Source organism: Canis lupus, chromosome 14 (genome assembly GCF_048164855.1).
Source record: "Canis lupus baileyi chromosome 14, mCanLup2.hap1, whole genome shotgun sequence".
Taxonomy (NCBI): Eukaryota; Metazoa; Chordata; class Mammalia; order Carnivora; family Canidae; genus Canis; species Canis lupus.
In genome coordinates, this window is record NC_132851.1 from 37,532,168 (window position 1) to 37,543,278 (window position 11,111).

An 11,111-nucleotide genomic window follows, 5' to 3' on the forward strand; every position below is an offset into this window, starting at 1 on the left:
CACGGCCCTCGCTGCGGCGCCCGCCTGTGCTCTGGGCGGGGATGGGGCCGTGGCCCGGGCGCAGCCCCCCGCAGAGGCGCCTACGGGCCGGGCCGGGAGGGTCAGCGAGAAGACGGATCTGCGGGCTCCGCGGAGGAACGAAGGGGGACACGCGAGGCCCGGGGCCTCCACCTCCCCCCGGCCTAAGCCGACCACGGCGCGGCGCACACAGGCCGGACCCCCAACCAAGCCCGCGGCGCTCACAGCCTCACAGGGTGGGGTCGGCGGGCGCGGGCGGCGGCGCTCCAGGCCCCGAGGAAAGCGAGCCGGAGGCGGGAGCCTGCACCCCCGCTGCTGCCCTGGAGCTGCTCGAGCCGGAGGCGGGAGCCTGCACCCCCGCTGCTGCCCTGGAGCTGCTCGAGCCGGAGGCGGGAGCCTGCACCCCCGCTGCTGCCCTGGAGCTGCTCGAGCCGGAGGCGGGAGCCTGCACCCCCCGCTGCTGCCCTGGAGCTGCCCGGAGCGGGAGGCCGAGGAACCAGCACGGAGTGGCCGCCCCGCCCGGAGGCCGACGCCGAGCTGAACTGCTGGCGGCCCTGAGCGCTGCGGGAAAAGGCAGTTGCAGCTCCGAGCCATTGCGGGATGCGGCCGCGGTCGACACCCCAGCTCTCGGCGAAGACCCCTGTGGGGTGCGTCCCAGGTCAAGGGGAATCTGGGAGAGACGTCCCCACAGAGCCTGCGTCCAGTCCTGCCTTCTCCCGAGCCCGAGTGGGACCAAGTGGCCTTGCTCTAGTCCTGCTGCCAGCAGGGGAACACCAGCCCTCCCCGGAGGCAGCTACAGTCCTCCAGAGCCTCTGTGGTTTTCCAGACACAAAGCCTGGCATCGAGTGCAAAAGCGGCTAGGCGCATCGTCAGAGCCAACGATAGAAAACCCAAACCCAGACCAAACCCGAAGGAGATATTCAGGCAGTGGAAACAAACCTGCGGGTGCCGCAAATACTGGGTTTGAAACTGTGACGAAAACGTCCGACATACAGATATCAAGGTGGAGGAGTTCAGAAAATGAGAACTTACACCAAAGTCGAAGCCATAGGACCAAACGTGTTAATAGCTAAAAACTAGTGACGACAGATGGTTGAACAGGAGGCTGGAAACCGCAGAAGAGAGGATTAGTGAGCTAGAATTTAGGTTTGTGGGAAATGTTCAGACAGAAGCATGGGGAAAAAAGACAGAATGGAGAAATATAGAAAAGAACAGGAGAGAGATGCGGGGCGTGGCGGAAAACAGAACAGTCCTAGAAGGAGAGCAGAGGACAGGCCAGGAGCAATACTGGAGACGTAATGGCTGAGCATTTCCAAATTGACAAAAGACATCAGGCCACAGATTCAAGAAATTCTAAGAATCCCAATCAAGAATAAAAAGAAGAGGGCAGCCCGGGTGGCTCAGCGGTTTAGCGCCGCGTTCAGCCCAGGCCGTGATCCTGGGGACCCGGGATCGAGTCCCACATCGGGCTCCCTGCATGGAGCCTGCTTCTCCCTCTGCCTGTGTCTCTGCCCCTCTCTCTGTGTCTCATGAATAAATAAATAAAATCTTTTTTTTTAATAAATAAAATCTTAAAAAAAAATAGGACAGAGGAGCCAGCGACTAATAGGTGCTATAGAGAGTTCGCAGGGGGCTTTCCTGAGGAGGACACCTTCAAGCCGGGTCTTCAGGGATGAGTAGGAGTTTTCCAGGTGGAAGTGATAGTGGGAATAATAACAACTGCTAGATCCTCATTTCTCCGCCTCCCCCATTTCACTCCACTCTTACGACAACCCTGCAGTTCAGGTTCCATTAGATCCCCCAGCAGATAAATAACCCTGAGGACAAAAGAGCTCAACTAATTGGACCAAGATGATGAAACAGAGGAGCGATGACTCCAGGATTTGGACGCCTGTCCGCTTGCTTCCAAAGCCGGGCTGCTTCACCGCTGGGCCGCCACGCCTCGTGTGCGGAATCATGATGTTTGTTTGCTTTAGTCTCTTGTTTGGCTCATGTCTGAAGGGCTTATTTGAGGAAGACGAGTAGATGAGCACCCTTGATGGTTTCCGATCTTAAACATACCTAATTTGCATATAGATGTTGCAGATTGTAGGTGTAGATACCGATGAAGATATACGGGTGTATGTGGGGATGCGCATATGTCTATAACAAAAATTCCACCAATGAGAACTTATAAATCAATAACAGGAGGCTCGAACTCAAGTCTTAGCTCAGGCTTGGACGGAGCAGCGGGGCCCAGTGCAGCCCAGAACCCTGGCGTGCCTACTGCCTCCTACTGGCAGTGTAGAATAATTACAGGGACAGCGTGAGAGAAAAATTTTATAGACGCAATGGCTAAAAACTCAAACTTCTAAGAGGACTGGAAACGTGGGACCCTGGCATTAGGTTGTTCAAAGAATATTTGTCAAACAAGTAAGTCCTCACCATGCTTTTCTACTGGCTGCTTTTGAGTCACAATCTCATGATTTCTTTATCCCCCTCATTGTAAAAGTTAAAGAGTTTTTTCCCCTCGATTTTAGAAATAAAAGAAACCTACAGCAGTCATCCCTGGCTTCCGTACTCAGTTTCCAGGATGAATTCTGGTTAATGATCTGAATGCTTTCTCTCCATCTTAGTTTTTAAGGAAAAAAAAATCACGTTAAAAAAAAAAAAAGGAAAGGATATCTGCTCCTTATCAAGAATTCACAGCATGCTGAAAATCCCCAAAGTGGAAGTGAGAAGCCAGACCCAGTCCCACCAGCCAGAAATAACCATTGGCATTAGGTGAACATCGTTTCGGGCGACTTAGGTACAAATACACAAACAGAAGGATGGGTGAGGGACAGATGGGTGGAAAGACTTATAAAGAATCATGTATTGGATACTATTTTTATTTAATGTTACTTGAATTTAACAAAAGAAAAAGAAAGAGAAGCCAATGGAATTGCCAGGTCCGTATAAAGCGTTCCTGCGTACAAGATATTTTCAATAAAATATCCCTCCAGGTTTAAGAGAAGAAACCGTGGGACGTTACAAGGTTGAAGTCATCATTACAATTTTTCGCAAGGGTATATTTTACCATTTTTGTTATATAGACTGACTACTTATGATAAAACGTGAGTTCATGGGCCCACCCGCGCTGGCATGAACACGCGGATTTGAGTCCATGGGAGTCTCTCCCTACCAGCCTGTGAATATCGGCTGCTGGACTCTATCCACAGTGCTCTGTGCCCTGGCTGCGCCGATTGCACCGTGTCCCCAGGATCCAGGGCGACAGGGCAAATGGGCCTCTTCCCCAGGACCGCCTTCAACACCCCCCCTCCAGGCAGAGCAGCTCGGTTTTTCCCCGTGGTATAGACGGGGCACTCCAACGGGCAGCAGATGGGCCTTCCGCATGGAAACCTGGCCGGGACCCTGCTCCAAATAGGATGAAGCAGGACGCGTGGAGCCGGGTGCACCTGTGGGCAGCAGGAAGGGAGTGAGCTTCGCTCAGGCCTGGCTCTGCACCTGGCACCTTCCCCGGGGCCCGGGCTCTCGTGCTGGAAGGACCCTCACCCTCACCCTCACCCTCACCCTCACCCCTGCCTGCAGGTGGAGACACTAAGGTTCAGAGGAGCCCGTGCTGGCCTGAGAGGCTCCTGTACCCTCCACGGACAGCCTGGACATGAACGTGGGTCTGTCTCATGCAGCCGGGCCCCTGAGGATGCCCCATCCTGCACGGGGAGAGCTGGGAGGGACATGGGGAGCCGCCCCAGGAAGGTGACTCAGCACCTTCGGGTCCCCGAGGGCAGCAGGCCGGGTGCCGGAAGCCCACGAGTACATGAGTAAAGGGGCTTCGGGAAGGACGGAGGGGGGCCGTGGAGTCACAGTGACCTTGGAGGCCTGGGGCAGGTCACAGTCCTCCCCGAGCCGTTTGTCCTCCTGGTCCTCACTGCGCTCAGCCTGACCCGGTCACTCGCATCATCACCGACCTCCAGGCGCAGCAGCGGGTACCAGCCCCGGAGTCTGTCACAACCAACCGAGCGCTATCCCTCTGCCGCCTGTGGATCAGAACCCGGAGCCCAACGCCACTGGCCCAAAGGAACACCTGCAAGCCCCTGGGCCGCCATCAAGGCCCTCTGCGATTTGGGTTTCCCCCCCGCAGCCTGATCTCTTGCTAACCCCCCAGCCCCGCACCCATATTTCATCCATCCCGGACCCCTCCTGGCGTCTGGGTCACATCCACGTTGGAGCTCACACTCTCCCTGCTGCCTGGAACGTCCCCCCGCTACCCACTGGCCTTCGGACAAACTCCTACTCACTCTCCAAGGCCCCATGCAAAGGTCACCTCCTCCACGAAGCCCTCTCTGACTGCTCCCGCAGGTGGCCTTCTGCACATTCCTCTTCAGCGGTGTGGTGGCTGGTGGTCCTCGCTCCTGTCTCCCTGTTCCAGCTCTCGGGGTGTGGGCCCGACACAGCAGCCAGGGGAGGGAAGAGCAAACGAACAAAGGCTTGGCCACCTCGGGTGCGGGACCACTCCTGGGACGCGTTCCCCAGGTGGGGTGAGGGCCGCTGGAAGACAGCTTCTGGGGCTTCTTCCCAACTGTTTCCGGGGAGGGCAGAGGCCTTGCGGTCGTTGGATATTCATCTTCTTTTCTTCAACAAGTACCTACAGGATATGTGCTCTTTATGAAAATTCAAATAATCATGGAATTGTGAGAAGCAAGTGGTCCCCGTGGCACCCTCCTCCCCGCACCCCATCCCGGCAGCACCCTCCTCCCTGCACCCCATCCCTGTGGCACCCTCCTCCCCGTCCACAGGGGCAGAGGCCACCCCTGCCAGGGGTACTTGTTTTCAGGGGAAGTTTGGGAGCCTGGTTTCCCCCAGCCTGGACCTGGGGCCCAGCGCGCAGTGGGCGCCCCATGGGAACGCAGGGACTCCTGTCCCACGCCCCACCCCCACGCCCCTGCACCCCCAGCTGGCTTCTGAGCCAAGCTGCTCCCAGTTGCTCCCCGTCCAACCCGGTCCAGCATCCTGACCCGTCCTCAACCTCTAAGCCCTCAGCCTCCGCCTGCCTGGTGGGGTCACGGGGGTGCACCGGGCCTTGACCTTGACACCACCTCCAGCCTGCCCTGCGCCTGACTCAGAGGCCCTGCCCCAGCCCCCAGGCCCCAGAGGCTGCAAGGGTGAGTGCAGGGGGCTCCTGAGCCCCACCCAGTCTGCTGTTCCTCAGCCCCCTCCCTCCCCCCTCCTCCCCTTCCCCCTTCTCTTCTTCCCTCTTCCCCCCTCTCCCCTCCCTCCCCTCCTCTCTTCCTTCCTTCTCTCCTTCCTTCTCTCCCAGCCTTCCTCTCTCCCTTCTTTCTTCCCTCTTTTCCTTCTATCCTCCCCTCTTTCCTTCCTCCCTCTCCTCCCCCTCCCCCTTCTGTCCTTCCTTCCCTCCCTCCTCCCCTCCTCTCCTTCCTCCCCTCCTTCCCTCCCTCCTCCTTTCCTTCTCTCCCCCTCCCTCCCTCCTTCCTTTCCTCTCCCTCCTTCTCTCTATGCTTCCCTCCCCCTCCCTCCCTCCCTCCCCCTCCTCCCCTCCCCCCCTCATTTCCTCCCACACACACTCTGAGCACCCACTCTGGACCCAGAGATGTGTGCTGGGAAGACACATGGAGAGCAGCACTAAGGCCCCCGGGCTCAGTGTGAATGTGGGAGGATAACCAGGTGGACTTCCATCTCACTGGCTCTCCTCCCCTCCCTTCCTGCATCTGCATTTACTGAGCAACTGGCTGTTTGGGCCCTGGGGATCCTGGGGAGGAAGGAGCAGTTCACAGCCCCAGGACCTCAAAGCCCCAGGAGGACACCCTGGAGGCAGTGGCAAGGCAGGTGCCGGATGGAGGAGGAGGTTTCCCAGCGGGGCTGGAAGGGCCTTGCAGGTGGAGGCAGCCACAGGGGCGCAGGCAGGAGGCAGGAAAGAGGTCCGGGAGCCGCTGGCAGCCCCTCACTGTGGGAAGGCCGCCCCAGCCCCTGGTTCAGGAAGTCGCCCAGGCTGGGCCAGGGTCCCCCTGACTCACTTCCTGGCCCCTGGGCCTCTTTGACCTCCTCTGTTCCAGGCTGTCCGGGAGGAAGCGCACGGGCCCCTGGCTACACAAAGGGGAGCTTTGACGGTGGAGAAAGGGAGTGAGGAAGGAGGGGCGGGTGGTGTGTGTGTATTTTTGGATGTGGCTCAGGAATCTGCTCCTCTTTCTTCTCCTCCGACTCCATGGCAACCAGGCGTGCAGCTGGGGGGAGCTGCCCAAGAGGGAGCTGCTTAGCTGGGGGGGGGGGCACCCGCAGGGCTCTTGTTCTCCCCACCCCACCCCACCCCCAGAGGCTCCGAGCCTCAGTGTGGTCATCTGCAGTGTGGGGAGAGCGTCCCAGTGTTGGCAGGGCTGACCAGGGCCCCCCATTCCTAGGGGAATCTGTGAGGTAGGGGAGGGAGCTGGGGAGCGTCCCTGGATGGCCCTGCAGTCCCTTTGGGTTTGGCAAGGCCATTGGGGAGTCCTGTAGCCAAGTGGCCCATTTGAGGTGCTGGGGGCCCTCCCCACCCTGTCACTGCCCAGGAGCACCCAGGGAGGCCTGGGCCACGCCAGGAGCCGGGAGCCAGGGCCCTGGCGGCCACCTGTAGCTGGAGGTTTGAGTGGGGGTCTTGTTGCTGCCCGCTGCACAAACCATCCTCTACCAAGGTACCGGGGCTTTGGTGTTTCCAGAACTCAGCCAAAGCAGAGGAGGGGACGGGGAAGGAGGAGACAGCCCTGTGCCTGTGTCCTGAGGCTACTGCAACAAATGACCACAAACTGGCTTAAAAATCAGGACATACCCTCCCGCAGTGTGGAGGCCAGGCTGGGACAGCGGGGCTCCCTCTGAGGCTCTGGGGAGGATGCTCCCTGCCTCCTCCAGCTCCCGGGGCCCCAGGCCTCCCTGGCTCGTGGCCTCATCCCTCAGTGTCCACGGGGCCTCCACCCGTGTCTCGTGAGCCCCCTCCCCTCACAAGGACACTGGGCACTGGGTACAGGGACTGCCCTGCGACCTCATCTTAACTAGTGACACCTGCAAGGAAGCTTTTCCCAAATAGGGTCACATTCTGAGGTTCTGGGTGATCACGAGTTTCGGGGGCACTTGGACCCACTACAATCCGTTGGGCAGGCTGGGTGGGGGAGCTGGCCAGGGTGAAGCCAGGTCCTGGGGAGCAGTGATCAGGGGTCCCATCAGGGGCTGGGGTCGGGTTTCAGGTGATGGCAGGTCAGTGGGGGTGGGGGAGGTAAGAAGCAGCAAAGGAAGGGGGACTGAGCCAGGAGATCAGAGTCCATGTTCCCCACTGCTCCACCCAGCCACACACACACACACACACACACGCACACGCACACGCACACGCATGCAGGACAAGGTCATGTTCCCGGTTTTGCCGGCCAAGGTCCGCCGTCCCCCCAGGCTCCCCCAGGACCCAGGACCCGCAGAAAGTCCTGCCGGGTGCCTCTGGGCCTTCCTGGGCCTGCTTCTGGCCTTGGCTCCATCGCTGCCACTAGGCAGGAGGTGGCAATGGGTGAGACCTCCCCCCCTCATCGGAGCTGCACCCTGCCAGGGCCTCAGTTGCCCTCCTCTGTGGAATGGGGTGGTGCACCACACGGGGCTGCTGGGGGTGGCTTCAGCACTGGGCCCGTGGGATGTCCCCCCACGAGAGGCGGGACGGGCCCTCTCTGCCCCAGGAGGAGTGGGGATGAGGCAGGAGTGGGGGGCCCAGCTCTCAGGCTGAGGACAGAACCTTGGGAAAGTCCTGCAGGGGGTGGGGGGGCCTGGTCTCTGGGCCTCCTGGGCTCTCTCAGTTGTCACCACAGGCACCCCCATGGCTGCACACACGCTCACACAGACCCTCGCTAGCTCTCACAAGCACACACTTATTCTTACACACTCCTGCTCAAACGCTCAGCTGCACACACCCACACTCACCCCTCCTGGCAGCCATTTGCACCAGACCCTCCCCCTGCAGTGTGCAAACAGCCCCTTGCAGGGTGTCGGGTTTCCCCTCCCCTCCCTTCCCCTCCCCTCCCCTCTTCTTCTCCTCCAGTCTGCTCCCCTCTTCTTCCCCTCCATCTGGGCCTCCCTGCCCCAGTTTCTGGTTGTCCCAGTGGAACTCCAAGAACAGGCAGTTCCCGGCCCACCCTACCACTTCCCTCCTCCTGCCCTTTCCTGGAAGCTTTGGAAACCAGGAGAAGGAGGCCAGGGTGGAAGCAGCATGGAAGCCCAATGGAGCCGAGCATGGAGCTGGGCAGACACAGAGCAGCACACAGTGGGGCCTCCAGGGTCCAGCTTCTGCTCTCCAGAAATTTCCTGGGCCTCGCTCATTTAGGGAGGCAGGGGCTTGGGGTCGAAGCAGGTGTCTCTGCCCTCCCCCACCCAGCCCCTCCTGCACAGATGCCCCTCCCCTGGTCCAGGGCCCCACTTACCCCACAGTGACAATGGGACAGTCCCCCCCAGGGTCTGCCGGTCAGCCTCTAGGCCCACAGCTGTCCTATGTGTTGGTGGCACAGCTTCTGGGGCCTGCAGGACACTCTCCTCTGCTCCTGGGAGAGGATGGCCCATGGGAGCCCAGTCCCAGGGCCCCTTCGTGCACCCACCCCTGAGCCCCACTCTCCTAGACCCCGGGGGCTTCGCCTGCCACCTGGAAACCAGCCCTAAGTCTCAAGCAAGGAAGGGTCGGCCTCAGCACCCAGTCTCCAGCTGCCCCACTGCCTGTCTACACTGCAGTTAACACTAGTGCTGGTCATCGAGCGCACAGAGGTCCTGCCTTCTTACAAGGCACCTCCAGTTTTGAAGACTATTACCTCCAGGTTTCCCTGGACGGGCTGAGGTCAGAGAACTGAGGTCAGGGCACAGGTGCCAAACTGGTTGGCCTCTCCCATTCCCTCCACTGTGCCAAGTCTTTGAACCTCAGGGCCTTTGCACTGCTGCCCCCGTGCTGGCACTCTTGTTCCCCTTGCTATGTGCCTCAGTGACTCCTTGGTGTTCTTCCCATCTCAGCCTGAATGTCACCTCCCTGGAAAGCCCTCCCCCCACCCCCATGTCTGTAGCGCCCTCAGGAGCAGAGCCCAGAGACCCGCCAGGAGGCTCTTATAACAACATGTCCGCGTATTTGGGCAGTCGCTGGTTTTCCGCACGTCCCCTCTGCTGCCCACAACTTCCCTGAGAGCAGGAACGAGGCATCCCTTGTCCCAGGGCCCAGCACAGCATCTGGCACACAGTAGGCGCTCAGTGAGTGGATAGGACCCACCACTCTGGAACGGCACTGAGCCTTCCAGACCAAGGGTCTCTGACCCTTGTGGGGCCAAAGGCCATCTCCAGACTCCATCATCTGGAGGGGACCGACTGGTTCAGGCCAAATGGACTGGGCTGGGCTGGAGTCTCTGCGAAGGACAAACCAGGTCACAGCACGCAAGGGAGAGCCAAGTTGCAAGGCCCAGGGGAGTGTGAGCCAGCAGGTCGGGGGCCCCAAAAGTAGTGGCCGGAGGCTGGGGCTGGGGGCCCAACGGCACAGGGAACATTTGCGGTGGCACCCGGGGCCAGTACTGTGTGCAGATTGTCCCCCTCCCAGGCGGCGGTGGCCCAGGGAGTGTGGGGGCAAATCATGGGCTTGGGCTCAGGCCAACCTGGTCCAAGTCCCCATCCTGCCTGAGGCGATGTGAGCACCGCACCGCTGGGCGTCTCTGAGGGTATTTGCACTGGCTCTAGAGGTCGCTGCCCCCCTGGTCACCTCCATCCAGCTCCAGCTGGGTTTCTTATGAGGGTTCACCTGTCTAATGCCTCATTTTAAAAAATAGAACAAGTCACAAGCACTTAATAAATAATGATATTTGGCGTTTATTAACGAAAGTCCAAAATATAAGCAAGTGATTTTGAAACGGTTTCTTTTTTTTTTTTTATTTATGATAGTCACACAGAAAGAGAGAGAGAGAGAGAGGCAGAGACACAGGCAGAGGGAGAAGCAGGCTCCATGCACTGGGAGCCCAATGTGGGACTCGATCCCGGGACTCCAGGATCGCGCCCTGAGCCAAAGGCAGGCGCTAAACCGCTGCGCCACCCAGGGATCCCTTGAAACGGTTTCTAGACATCACATGTCTATTTTCTATTTTCATACAGAACCAAGGAGGAGAGTAACCCCCAGGAGAAGACGCGCTCTCGGTGAGGTCTTTCCAGGATCAATTGAGGATCCAAGAGGAGGGTGGGCAGGAGGCGCCACCTTCTGTGCCCTGAATGTCACTCCTCTTTGCTCAGCCTTCCCCGGCCCAGGGCCTGGAGATCCCGGGGGTGTTGGGGGGGCCGAGGGACCCTTTCTCGGCAGGCCCCGGGGGGCCAGCTCTCTGTCCTTGTCCAGAGGTGTCGACTGAGGAGCAGCAGAGCAGCAGGTGAAGGAGGGAGCCCACGGCGACTTAGTTCTGGTGGTTACACAGGGCAACGGAGCGCTGCATAAAAATCACCTTGTTTCGTTTGGTTCAGACTACCCGGGTCACAGGGCTTTCACTGTCCCATGGTGGCAGCCAAGGTGACCTCCAGTGACCCCGCTCCCTGGGACTCACACCCTGAAGTGTCCTCCCATCGGGGCAAGCCGACCTGGGTGACCCACGGGTGTGGTGGAAATGAGTGGCTTCCGGCACCAAGTCACAACAGGCACGTGGCTTCTGTCCTGCTCCCCGACCACAGCTGCGAGGGTGCTGGAGTGTGCGAATGGGGAGGCCCACGTGGTGAGGACAGCCAGGTGAGGGGGACAGCCTGGCCCAGGGCACAACAGCCCCGTCCAGCCTTCAGATGGCGCAGCCCGAGCTGCCACCTTGAGTGCAGCAGCATGAGAGGCCTGTGGATCCCGGGCCCTGAGAGGTAGGACAGGAGGGTTGCCGGTGGAGGATGCTTGTTACACAGCGATCGGCAGCTGGCACGCATGTTTGACATGCTCGGGGTCCCCTAGTTCTGAGCAGCGCTCCGGCAGGGAGGCCCACCCCGTGCCCTCGCTCTGAACGGGAAACTGCCGTCATCCTTCCTTCTGGTTTCAGATGGATCAGAATTCCTCCGAGCCCAGGAACCTGGAGCAGTTGGTTCAGGGCTGGCCGTTCTCAGCGCCCGTG

At 59.8% G+C, this 11,111-nt stretch overlaps 1 long non-coding RNA gene across 3 annotated transcripts; it reads right to left on the reverse strand.

Moving 5' to 3' along the window:
• Window positions 1–2,867: 2,867 nt before the first annotated feature.
• On the reverse strand, window positions 2,868–5,218 carry LOC140603911 (uncharacterized). Of its 3 annotated transcripts, none has more exons than XR_012006926.1 (4): window positions 5,027–5,218; window positions 4,325–4,645; window positions 3,871–4,002; window positions 2,868–3,455 (listed from the first exon to the last, which is right to left on the reverse strand). It is a non-coding gene; the product is annotated as an uncharacterized lncRNA (long non-coding RNA). The 3 variants fall into 3 exon arrangements; XR_012006925.1 differs by having other exon boundaries at window positions 4,299–4,645; XR_012006924.1 differs by lacking the exon at window positions 3,871–4,002 and having other exon boundaries at window positions 4,299–4,645.
• Window positions 5,219–11,111: the final 5,893 nt, after the last annotated feature.